Source organism: Artemia sp. Qi Xiang Cuo, chromosome 4 (genome assembly GCF_049724085.1).
Source record: "Artemia sp. Qi Xiang Cuo chromosome 4, ASM4972408v1, whole genome shotgun sequence".
NCBI classification, from domain to species: Eukaryota; Metazoa; Arthropoda; class Branchiopoda; order Anostraca; family Artemiidae; genus Artemia; species Artemia sp. Qi Xiang Cuo.
This window is the reverse complement of record NC_142797.1, coordinates 87143584-87157653: the sequence shown is the minus strand read 5'-3', so window position 1 is coordinate 87157653 and position 14070 is coordinate 87143584.

Here is a 14070-nt window from a genome sequence, read left to right as displayed (position 1 = left end):
CGATGCAAACTGCACGGCCATCCAATACAAGTTCTCTGGACCAACCGGGACCCTCTCATGCCAGTGTCAGCTCTGCACAGACCACTATGTAAGCTGGCAGAAAATTCAAGAGGGAATGGATGCTTTCTCATAATGCATCGGTCTTGTCTACTCAAGATCGGGAGGGGACCCCCCTTCAAGCTTTGCCAGGGGCTTCAGGCATACAAGCGCAGTCTGAATTTGTATATGTAGGTATTTTAGCTCTACCTTATATGTGATTATTTACTTAAAAAAAATTCTAGGAGGAATTGAGTTTTGTGGATGGTATGGAAAAATAGCAGGGGTTGAATATTTGTTTAAACTTAAAAATAGAAAAGAGATTCACTATAGATAAGACTATTGTGTTTTTATTATCTTTCTAGGGCTGGATTGACTATTTACTTTATACAATTTTAGGAGGACCTGAGTTTTGTGAATGGTGTGGAAAAATGGTATTTGTTAAATATTAGGGTAAACATACGACTAAGAAACTGCTTCACTATAAATAAGGCTATTGTGTTTTTCTGAACTTTCGGTGGGAGATGGGGGTAAGTATCTAGTTTGGATAATTCTAGGAAGAATTGAGTTTTGTGGATGGTATGTAAAAATGGTAGGTGCTGAATATTCGGGTAAACATACGAGTAGAAAAATTCTTCACTATAGATAAGGCTATTTGTGTTTTTATGAACTTTCTTTGGGAGATGGGGGTAAGTATTTAGTTTAAATAATTCTAGGAGGAATTGAGTTTTGTGGCTGGTTTGGAAAAATGGTATTTATTGAATGTTCAGGTAAACACATGAGTCGAAATGAACAAGATTTTCCAACTTTATGAAATAATGTATATTTTACATAGAAAATAACCTTGTTTTCTATAGATCAATGAAATAGCACTGCCATCGAACCATAAACATCAGCATTTACTGGACCTGAACCAGTTGTGGCCCCACCAATGGAGTTTAGAGACGATCCTTCATTAGTTCTAGACAATATGGAGTGGCATAGGGGTTTCCTTAATGATTGTTTTGGGGAGAAGGCTAACCCAGAAGATTTAACTTGTGACATTGACATGTTGAAGGATCTATAATTGACAGACGTATTCATGCGTGAGCAATTACGGGGTGTTACAGGTGTATCCGAACTGGGTCTTCATATAGCAATTCTAACACAGGAAAATACAGGCTGGCTTAATTAGCTGTCCAGAAACACCTTGGAATATGTACTAGCAGGCCTAAGGGACTTCATGCCATCTCCATCCAGTGCAATTTAACAGACTGGGGGTGGTGCTATTGACAATTCTATGTAGCCCCCCCCCCCATTCCGCTTAATGATATACCTAGTGTTAGTACTAGTAGTAGTAGTAATACAGCAACAACAACACAAATATCCCCTCTTCTAGATTTTTTTCTCTCCAACTCTGCCTTGCACCACACAAAGATCTACAGCGCCAATTTTTGTGATTCCTTCAACTCTCTAGTGTCGGGGGATATAATAACAGATCCCTCGGCCATTACACATTTATATACTAATAAGATTCGAGCCATTCTTGAACAACAGATGGGTGTGTGGGGGACGGGGGTCAATTTAAAAGCATCAATAGCACTAAAAATATTTTTTAAAATGAAAATGCGGGCGAGGTGTATTCGAAATACGTGCACATAGAGACGTTGGCAATTTACCCGAGTTTATCAAATTACGGGGATGTATTTCTAAACTGGGATAATAGCATTCAAAGTAAGTGGGAAAATTTTAACGAGGGGGGTAGTGGCTGGGTTGTTTTATATATTGAAAGTTTAAATGTTAATATTTGTAGATTTAAAAAGGATTTGATTGTAAGATGTGGGCATGGGGTATGAATTGGAACATCATTCAGATTTAGAGGGGTGTAAGGGGGTACAACGAATCTGTTTCGATACGAGGCTACAGTGTTTCAAGTATGCATTTTTAATTGCCGCATACAGACCTCTTCAAAAAGATGCATCTAAGAAAAAGTTGGATGAAATGGCAGTTAATGGCTGGGAGGGCTCAAAATTCCCCAAAGTAGATTTTAATTGTTTAAATGGTCAATTTCCCGTGACACTAAAAGGAATAGATATTTTTGAGCGGGCTAATGCACATTTAAAGATTGGTGTCACGGTGTTACAGTATGAAACCGAATTTGAGGAGGGCCAGCGTTCCGATAAGAAGGGCGTATTATTTCCAGTGTGGGCTCCTTCAATTGAATCAGTGGAACATTGGGTGTGGCTTCTATACACGCCACCCAAAGACCCCGATTCAATTGGTCATTTCAATCCAATTACCGATATTAGTAGGGTTTTGGCGGAGGGTAAGAAACATGAGGCAGTGTTATTACTGTCCAACATGCCTCTCAAGATTTTGCTCTGATTTAAAGTTAAAGCATCACATTAAACACTGTAAACGTCATGGATACCAGGCTGTGGAGACGGTAAGTGGAGATGGAGCGATCTTACGTTTTAAAAATTTCCAAAACACGATCCTGCAGAGCAATAAGATCGCTTTAGACTGCGAAGCGAAACTGACAGACCTGTGCGAATCGTCAAATTCAAATCGTGTTAAAATACATGAAGCCCTAGGGGTCTCTTACGCTCACGCGCAACGAGATTCCAATAATACCATGCAAGTGCTGGATGTAGTTGAGATGTTAGGTGACGGTGAAGACTGCATGCGCTCGGCATTGGTCAGTCTAATCAAAAAAGCGAATGGTGCAATTTTGCACCTTCGTTACATAAACTATCTTATGCCCTATCACCAGATGACATAACGGCTATTAAAAATCGTAGAATATGTTGGGTTTGCAAAGAAGAATTCGATGATGGTGAAGGGAATGGGGGGAGGAGGAAGGTGATCGACCATGATCATTTGTGGCAGAAAATTACATCGGGAGGGGATGACTTTAGAGGAGCAGCACACCAATCGTGCAATATAAACGTTAGACAGCAATATTTCGTACCTGTTTTTAGACACAATTCCAATGGTGACTTAAAGTTTTTTCTTCCGGAATTGGCTCACATTGCCAAGGGTGGAGTTGTAGATGACGCATGGATAGATAGTTCTTTTTCATATAATCTCATACCCAAATCATCGGAGAAGCTACTGTTGCTAGAATTCATGTGGAAATATTTGACAAGGATAACACGTGCCTGAATAAAATACGTTTTTTAGACTCTTTCAGCTTCTTCCCCAAATCCTTAAGTCAAGTGATTCAAGTGCAGAAAAGTGACAATTTTGACAGCTTCCCCCTCCTCAAACAGCGCTTCCCGATGATGAAATGTATGATTTATTAACGTGTAAGGATATATATCCATATGATTATTACAACTCTGGCTCGAGGCTAGATGAGGTGTCACTACCGCCCATTGAAGCTTTTTACAATTCTCTTACTGAGAGTGAGTGCACCACTAGCGACTACGAATTTGCTAAGAGGGTTTGGGCAAAGGGTCGATGTAAAAATGGGTGGGATTATTGTAAACTATACATAGCCAGTGACGTACTCACTCTTCTGGACATTGTGTGCAAAAATACGGATAAAATCTATCGGGAATTTGGGTTGGATTTAGGTTATTTTTTTCCACTCCTCATTTGGTGATGGACTTGATACGTAAATCAATAAAGAAGAAATAGGTCTTATCACAAACGTGTATCATTATCTGTTGTTAGAGAAATCAATGTGGGTTGTGTTTTTTTTTCTCAGGGACCGTATAATGAAAACTGATTTAATCAGACAGTAAACCGATGAAATTTTGGACGCAAGTTTATTGGGTACGAATTCCCTTGACCAATCGGCAATGTCTCACTACTGTTTGCCGTGTGGCAATTATAAAAGCTTGACAATCCGTGTGCTCCGAATTTCCCCGACATTGCTAGTGTTGAGGAGAATAGGGCACAGGGATGGTTTTTTTAAATTGACGGTGAAATACCCATGGAAATCACTGACTCGGTAAAAGACTTTCTTTTTCCGTGCATAAATAGACCGGTTGGTAGGGACTCTCTGAGTCCCTACAACTTATCTTTAGTAGAGGATGGGAGTATCCCCTGGGGACCTTCAAAACAAAAACTAGCTGCCGATCACAACCCAAAGCGGAATATCTTTGTACATCACTTGCTATTGAAATGGATGGTGTCCAATAGCTTCAAAGACATAAAGACTCATAGAGCCCTCCAATTTGATCAAAAGCCTTACATGAAATTATTTATTGACACCTTTGTCAGTAAGCGTTCACAAGTGAAAACGAAATTTGAAAAAGACGTCTATAAACTTATTTTGAACTCAACTTAACAAGGATATCAAAGTATATGTACTTGAGGATGGTGTGAAGGTACAAACACACGGTCATTATTTAATTTCAGACCGAGTTGAATGTGTAGAGTACAGAAAACAACTCGGTCTAGAAAAAATTAACTTAAATTCAATAAAAAAAAAGTAGAAATTGGGTGGGAGGGTTTTTTGGGTAATGGGTGTTTTTTCTAAATTTTTGTCCTATATCACAAACAATTTTCAATGTGTGTGTGCAAGGCAGAGCAATTTCCACTATTTAATGATGCTTCCCTGCCCGCCGCAGCGGGCCGGGAATTACTACTGTTGTTGCTGTGTTACTACTACTATTATGATGGCAGTGGAGATGGCATGAAGTCCCCTAGGCCTGTTAGTATGTATTCCAGGCTGTTTGGGGATAGCTGATCAAGCCAGCCTGTATTGTCCTGTAATGGGATTTCTTTATGAGGAGCTGGTTCAGATGCACTAGTAACATCCCTTAAATGCTCACGCATAAATCTATCTGTCCATTCCGGGTCCTCCATCATGTCAATGTCACAAGTTAAATCGTCTAGGCTGGCCATGTCCCCGAAACAATCATTAAGAAAACCCCTATGCCACTCCATATTGTCTAGAACTAATGGAGGTTCGTGTCTGAACTCCATTGGTGGTCCTAAAATTGGTTCAGGTCCAGTAAATAATGATATTTAACGAGCCAATGGCGGTGCTATTTTACTAATCTATATAAAAAAGCTTTATTTTCTATGGGAAATAAGCATTATTTTATAAAGTTGAAACATAATGTTCATTTCTAGTCGTGTGTTTACCTGAATATTTAACACGTACCATTTTTCCACGCCAGCCCCCCCCCCCCACAAAACTCAATTCCTCCTAGAATTATTTAAACTAAATACTTACCCCCGCCTCCCACAGAAATTTCATAAAAAAAACAAAATAGCATTATTTATATTGAAACATTTTTCTGGTCTTATATTTACCCGAATATTGAACACATACCATTGACCCGCACTACCCAACCACCCAAAAATCGCGATTCCTCCTAGAATTATTTAATGTAAAAACTTATCTCCGCCAGCGTGACGCTCGGAAAGACACAATAGCATTGTCTATGTTGAAATGTTATGTAGTCATTTGTTTACCCAAATATTTAACATCTACCATTTTTCCGTACCACCCACCCATCCACAAAACTCAATTCCTCCTAGAATTATTGAAACTAAATATTTACCCCCGCCCCTAGAAAGTTCAGAAAGATGTAATAGCCTTAATTACAGTGGAGCGTTTCGTAGTTGTATGTTTACCTAAATATTTAACACGTACCATTTTTCCGTACCATCCACCCACAAAACTCCGGTTCTCCTAGAATTATTCAAATTAAATAGTTACCCCGCCACCCAAACTTAATAAAAAAAAATTAGCCTTACTCATAGTGAATCATTTTTCTGCTTGTATGTTTACCCGAATATTTAACAGGTACCATTATTCCACACCACCCACCCACAAAACTCAATTCCTCCTAACATTTTTTTAAGTAAATAATTACGTATAAGGTAGAGGTAAAATACTTAAATTTACAAATTCAGACTGCACTTGTATGCCTGAAGCCCCTGGCAAAGCATGAAGGGGGGTCCCCTCCCGATTTGAGTAGACAAGACTGATGCATTATGAGAAAGCATCCATTCCCTCTTGAATTTTCTACCAGGCTGCATAGTGGTCTGTACAGAGCTGACACTGGCATGAGAGGGTCCTGGTTGGTCCAGAGAACTTGTAATGGATGGCCGTGCAGATTGCGTCGATGTGGAACCAGTTCTTCCTGGTCTTTTTCCTGGGGCAGAGTAATTGTATGAATTCATCTCCACCTCCATAAAAAAGAAGAAAAATTAAGTAAGGAGATATTTACCTCTCTTTTAAAGATAAATTACCGTCTAAAGTTTATTCTGATGTTTTCAGTTGTCTATGTCTTAGCGCCTTAGAAATATTTAAAAAAGCCTATAAAGTAAAATTTTGAAAATTTGAGTTTGGGGGGGAAGGGGGATTTCAAAAAAATCTTGCCATAACATAATTTGTCTTCTAAAGTTGATTCTGATGTTTGTAGCGCTCTATGTCTTAGCGCTTTAGAAATATTTTTAAAAAGCTTCTAAAGTAAAATTTGGAATATTTTGAGTTTGGGGGGAAGGGGGATTTCAAAAACATCTTGCGATAACATAATTTATCCTCTAAAGTTGGTTCTGATGTTTGTAGCGCTCTATGTCTTAGCGCTTTAGAAATATTTTTAAAAAGCTTCTAAAGTAAAATTTGAGTTTGGGGGGAAGGGGGATTTCAAAAACATCTTCCCATGATATAAATTACCCCCTAAAGTCAATTCTGATGTTTGTTGCGCTCTATGTCTTAGTGCTTTAGAAATATTTAAAAAGCTTCTAAAGTAAAATGTTGGAAAATTTTGAGTTGGGGGGGGGGAGGGGGATTTCAAAAGCATCTTCCCATGATATAAATTACCCTCTAAAATTGATTCTGATGTTTGTAGCGCTCTATGTCTTAGCGTTTTAGAAATATTTTTAAAAAGCTTCTAAAGTAAAATTTTGGAAAATTTGAGTTTGGGGGGAAAGGAGGTTTCAAAAACATATTGCCATAACATAATTTATCCTCTAAAGCTGATTCTGAGGTTTGTAGCGCTATACGTCTTAGCGCTTAAGAAATATTTTAAAAAAGATTCTAAAGTAAAATTTTGGAAAATTTGGAGTTTGTGGGGAAGGGGGATTTCAAAAACATCTTGCCATAACATAATTTATCCTCTAAAGTTGATTCTGATGTTTATAGCGCTCTATGTCTTAGCGCTTTAGAAATATTTTTAAAAAGCTTCTAAAGTAAAATTTTGAGTGTGGGGGGGAGGGGGATTTCAAAAACATCTTCCCATGATATAAATTACCCCCTAAAGTCAATTCTGATGTTTGTAGCGCTCTATGTCTTAGCGCCTTAAAAATATGTAAAAAGCTTCTAAAGTAAAATTTTGGAAAATTTTGAGTTTGGGGTGAAGGGTGATTTCAAAAAATTAGTCTGCACAAAGAATTACCCTCTCCCTCCCCCCTACTTTCCATGTGATGAAATAGTTTGTTTTTTCACCTCGCAACGATGATGTTAGAATTACTCCCCCGTCTTATATTCTTATAAAAGCCTCTTAATCACCTATGAAACCCTAATTGCATTCATCAAATAGAATATATTTCCTCTAATTTGGCCGATAAACAATCTATTTGTTAATTTGTGTTGAATCACAAAAATATGTTGCATTAATCGATGCGATGTCGTGTTAAGTTTCGCTCCAAAAAGACCCTTTTAACTAATTATAAACAAATGCGGTTTTAAAGCGAAAAAAGTCGAAATATCTTAAATATACAATTTGGAAATGGAACATTTTGAACGAGATAACTAAAACTACAGAATTATGCTCGTAAACAGAGCAGTGGGGGATGGGTTTTTGTTTACATAATAGAAAAAAAATCGTACTTTGCGTTTTCTAACGAGTAAACTTATACTATCGTATGGGTTTGTATTTTAGAAGGGGAGGGGGGCCTGTGCCACTGAAATTTGTATTTACTTGTAAAATGACTTTTATTGGAAAATGCATGCAGAAATTCAGTAAGCTATACTCACATTGAAAATTGAACTATCCACTGTTTGAAAGTCAATAATATTTAGTGGACTATCTATGATATGTTAAAACATAATGGAAATTAAATCGTATGGTATTAACATTTTATACAAAGTCTCAAGGACGAATAAGAAACGGATGTTGGCTCGAAAAACACTCTGCTTAAGTTATATAATTTCGTGCATACTCCCAAAACATGTTGGACTACTTTATACCATGCCAACTCTAAAAAAAACAAAATGTCCAATTGAAGTTACGACGCACATTCCTTGTGCAATAGAACCTTGACTATTGTTTCAAAACATGCATTAAAGCGTGCCAGCTTTTTAAAATGTTCATGTCTAAGTGTAGTGTCTCAGGCGTGGGTTTTTCTTGTCCCATTTCATATACCGTTCATATTGTATACACTATTATCTTGTACCGTTCATATTGTATACACTATTATCTTGTACCGTTTCATGTACTGGCTGGATCAGCACCTAAGATACTACTAACATATTGAAAATTGGGCATTAGATTAGTATTTCTTGAAACATATCTTTTGGAGAGGTTGCATGGATGACGTAATTTCACTCTGGAACTATGGGGAAAATGGACTTAAGGGTTCTTTAGATCACCTTAATACATACGATAAAATTTACAGTTTACTTTAGAAATCGAAATCGCAAATAAAATCCCATTCCTAGATATGTTAATTATTCGTAGCTTCGATAAACTCAATTTTACTATTTATAGAAAACCAACACAATAATAGATATTTGCATTTCAAATCAAACTACCCCCACAAGTTAAAAGAGTTGTCGTAATATCCCTCGTCGATCGTGTCTTAGACATTTGTTCTGATTCCCACATCACAACAGAACTAAACTTTATCAGGGACATACTTTTAGGAAATGGGTCTCCTATTTTGTTTATTAATAGTGTAATTAACTGTAGACTGAAAAGACACCCCCGTAAAAATAATGATAGTTTAACATTTCAGATTCCGATTTCTGACAAGCCCTCAAACATAATTTACTTCCCCTACATCCCAAACATCACTACAAATCTTAAAAAAGATTGCACACAAAATAATCTGTATGTAGTATTCACAAATAATTTCAAAATCATAAATTTTCTAATTTCTGGTAAAGGTAAAACCCCAGTTACTTGCCAAAGAGGGGTCTGTCAAATACCAAGCGATTATGGCAAATACTATGTAGGTAGAACACACCAGAATCTAGAAAAACGCATACAACAGCATAAAGATGATATTGTCAAAGATCTAAATTCTAATATTTCTACTGATTCATTTAATTCTACTTTAGGCAGCCATCTATTTGAAAATCCTAGCCACAATATACTTTTTGATGAACCAGCCCTTACTAGCAATGACCTTGGCATAAAACAGGTAGTCCGAGAAGCAATTGAAATCAGACTTAAGATCAATAATAATATTTCCTTAAATAGGGACTTGGAGGAATATACACTAAATGCTCTACAGACAAATTTAATTAAAAATAATCCTACAAAATATTTAAAAAAAAACAATCGACGTTAACACGGAACCGGTCACAAAAATACCCTTGAGGTTAGCTGCCAAAAAGGCCGGAATAAGAACGTGTTTTTAAATTATTTTTCTTTCATCTCTTTGTATCGCCTTATTTTACCTCACTTTTTATCAGTTCTGGTTGAACTTCGCTGAAGTAAGGATGCTGGGACTGCTTTGAAAAAATTTTAAATTTTGATTTTATTGGTCGCATGTTGTTGTGAGCCTTTTTTCTTTTATATATTTTTGTCTTGTTGAGGACGCCCCTTGGACATAGGGCCGAAGTATTCATTCAAATTATCTTCACTGTCTCGCAAAAAGATTTCCCTATTGTTCTTCGTGGTTTTGTTGTCTGTTAGGGAAAGGCAGTGTGGTCTTCGTCACTATTTTCGTCTCGCTTATGGAGAGCAGTTGACCAATGATATCTTTTATTTTATTAATTTAGGCAAAAAACACGCTAATATCATTAACCAACAAAAATTCTTGGAATCATGCATAATTGAAAATCTTATTCCCAAGTCTTTAATACTGTAGACTGAAAAGACACCCCGTATAATTAATGACAGTTTACCATTTGAGATTTCTGACAAGACTTCATACATAATTTATCTTCCCTACATCCCAAAAATCACTACAAATCTTAAAAAAGTTTCCACACAAATAATCTGTATGTATTATTCACAAACAATTTCAAAATCATAAATTTTCTGAATTCTGGTAAAGATAAAACCCCAGTTACTCGCCAAAGAGGGGTCCATCAAATACCATGCGATTGTAGCAAATGCTATGTAGGTAGAACACATCAGAATTAAGAAAAACGCATACAACAGTATAAAGATTATATTGTCAAAGCTCTAAATTATAATATTTTTACTATTTCATTGGATTCTGCTTCAGGCAGTAATGCACTTGAAAATCATAGCCACAATATACTTTTTGATGAATTTGCCCTTATTAGCAATGACCTTGGCATAAAACAGGTAGTCCGAGAATCAATCGAAATCAGACTTAAGATTAATAATAATATCTCGACTAAGTCAATAGGGACTTGGGGGAATATACACTAAATGTTCTGTACACAAATTTAATTCAAAATGATCTTACAAAATATTTTAAAAAACCAATAGACAATAACACAGAACCGGTCACAAAAAGACCCTTGAGGTTAGCTGCCAAAAAGGCTCGATTAGCATTAAGAACGTCTTTTTAAATCTATTTTCCTTTCATCTCAATCAATTGCCTTGTTTTACCTCACTTTTTATCAGTCCTGGTTGAACTTCGCTGAAGTAAGGATGCTGGGACTGCTTTGAAAAAATTTAAATTTTTGGTTTTATTGGTCGTGTGTTGTTGTGAGTCTTTTCTTTTATATATTTTTGTCTTGCTGAGAACGGCCCTTGGACATAGGGCCGAAATATTCATTCAAATTATCTTCACTGTCTTGCAAAAAGATTTCCCTATTGTTCTTCGTGCTTTTGTTGTAAATCCCCAAACCCCCTGACCGGAGGGTTTGGAAGAGAGAAGGAGTAGCACCAATGTAACTTATAAAATCTTGACTGGTTTTGTGATATATATGTTTTTTAATTGTGCTCTTGTTGTGTTACGGAAAAAAATACACTGCTCAGAATACAAATTGTTTTCAGTAAAGTGTAAATTATGTCTGTCCATTCTATGTTTGTGTTTCCATTTAGGGGTGGGTAACTGTGCCCGAGAAATCTTTACTTAACAAGCGCATTATCTATATTCCACTTTGGTAAATATGTTTTGTCTTTACTGCGTTCCGTTCAAATATAGACAAGAATATAAAAAAAAAACTTAGAATTTTAACATTATAATGAACTTTCAACAAAGTAAAAATGAGACTGTTGCATTTGTGGGGTTTAATAATTGGCAATAGTTACCTTCTCAACAACGGAAATCCAGATATATCGATATATCGATATTTTCACTTTCGATATTCGATATATCGATATCGATATTTCGGAACCGTTTTTGGCTCCGATACACTCTTGTTTTTGCCAAAGTTAAATAATGAAAATCGTAGTTAAAGAGTATTTTGCATCATTTTTTTTATAAAAACTTCGAATAATACAACATTGAACAATTAAAAAACCAAATTCGATTATATGAAAAAATATCACGAAAACCCAGACATGAAACTACTTGGGCTCAAGAAAAAAATGCGGCTATATTTGGCTATTCAAAAACAGCAATATGTCAATGTTTTTCCCAGAGAGTCGGTTTCGCCGCTCGGTGATCAACTGACCGGCCTTGGAAAAAACTCTCTCAGAAGGGACACTGGTGGCGGACACAGACATAAATTTCATGGCAACCTCGTACATATATTTCTGAGAGCCCATGTTACGAGAATTCCACTACTTGAGTGGATCCGTTTTTCTTGGAACTAAAGAGTCCCTGTTAAAAAGCTGCAGAGCCGTGATAGACTCGGCTGCTGTCCAACCATATCCAGAATTGACTACCAAAACTTCGTCATGTGAGCCCCACAAACTGTCATGAGCATTTCGATGCTGTGTGACGGGGTTTATGACGGTACTTGTACCTGCTGCGACAGATTCAGCAGACAACAAGGCCAAATCCATCTCTCTTGGTATTTTGCCCTCAACCGAGACAAGAACGTTAGGGGAAATATACAATTTCTTGAAACGCGGATCAAGGTATGTGGCAATCGTCACGGGTGTGACCTGACCGAGGTTTATAATCCGAGCTTGCATTTTCGCCTTCAACGCATTGTGGAAGTCCTCGGCGACATTTGAAAATCCACCACCGTCTCCCTGAACAAGGTGGCGTCTCAAAATCTTGGATAAAGGCAGGACTTTTGAGATGGAGGGATAGCTTTCAGAAAAGAGCTCGATTGTGACCTCGTCAAAAGGTGTAAGTAACGCGATCACGTTTGAAATAACATCCCACTCACTTTCAGTGAGTAGTAGATCTACTTTACCGAGAAGCACAAGCAAACTTGGTACCGACTCTTTCAAATCTTGTAGACTACGCAACACAGTGAGAAGCGAATTCCGTCTAGTGGTCACATTAGGTATCAGTTTTTTTGGTGCAAACATTGTCAATAGAGATCTGAACCTGGCGCAGCTTGTCGGCAGTTACAACACTACGTCTGAAAAAGCTGACTATGTTCCTAGCTTTTTGAACAAGAGGTGACAAGTCAGCAGTATCATCAATAGCACCCCTCACAATCAAATTCAGAGTATATGCGAAGCACGAAACATGTCTCCAGCCTTTACCTACAGCAGATGCAGCATCCTTTACAGCCCGTACCACATTTGCTCCATTATCGGTAACTACAGCTACAACCTTTTCCTTAATCCCCCCCTCAGTGGCAATTTTCAGAAGATGAGCTGTGATAGCATCAGCACTATGGCTTTCTTCAATTTTCACAGTAGTAAGCACGTTGCTGCAGAGGCAGCCTTTTTCATCAATGTAATTTACGGTGACAGTCATGAAACCCTCAGTCGCCCGGGAGGTCCATATATCTGTGGTAAGGGAAACATTTCCTACTTTTTTTTAGCGCCTCCTGCAGTTTCAATTTCTCTACAGCATAGATTTCTGGGAGAAGATCTCTTGTCACTTTAGCTCGGGATGGCAAAGTATAATTGGGGTCAAGGCCCTGCACCAGATCAATAAACCCAGGATTTGAAACAACAGAGAGGGGTTGCATATCTTTTGCAATGAAAATCACAACCAGTTTGTTCATTTTTACAGTTTTCGGGTGCTTTGCACTGTACTTGGTCTGTAACAACGAGTCAATTCTCGGCTGCTTTGCACTTGGTGCTCCTGAGTCAGTCTGGTCACTTCTATCACGGGTAACTTGGGTAGGGTCACTAGCTTGACTCAAAAGTCTGGTTGAGTTTTGGCTATGTGATGGGACAATTTGACTTGAATAATGTTAATCATCAGATGGACACGAATCAGAATCAGGGTTAACACTGGCACCCCCGGCCGATGTACTTCCTTTTATGCTTTGGTATTGTTTTTTGTGGTTTGTCTTGAGATGAGCATTAAGGTCGGTGGTATTTCCAGAGGTAGCAACACTTTTTTTGCATATTTTGTATAGTGAAGACTCAGCCGATACTTTTGTAAAATATTCCCACAAAGGACTTAGCATTTTTCAAAAACTGGTAGAGACCTGGACCTGCAATATATTAAACATTCAGAGGCAAATAGAATCCAATGGAACTGATTTTGTTAAATAAAGTGGTAGCACCAACCAGCAAATAATGGACCAAATGTGGGGATTTGATTTGGCATATAGGGTTGGATTTTGCTATGTACGCTAGATCAATAAGCAAAAGAAAATGATGAAAAATTACAGTAAATTATCAGCTAAATTTCTAAATATCAATGATTTGGCAAAATATCATATTTTGCTAATCTGTTTTAAAGAAATGTTATCTACTAGTCCAATAGCCATGTAGCAAGACACTACTCTGACATTAATGAGATTTCAAAGTCAAGACAGTGTTACCGCCTAGAGTCTAGGTGGTAGAGTCTAGGCTAGACGAGTTGTCGGAAACGCATCTGCCTAAAGAATAATCAAATCAACCGAGCACAACC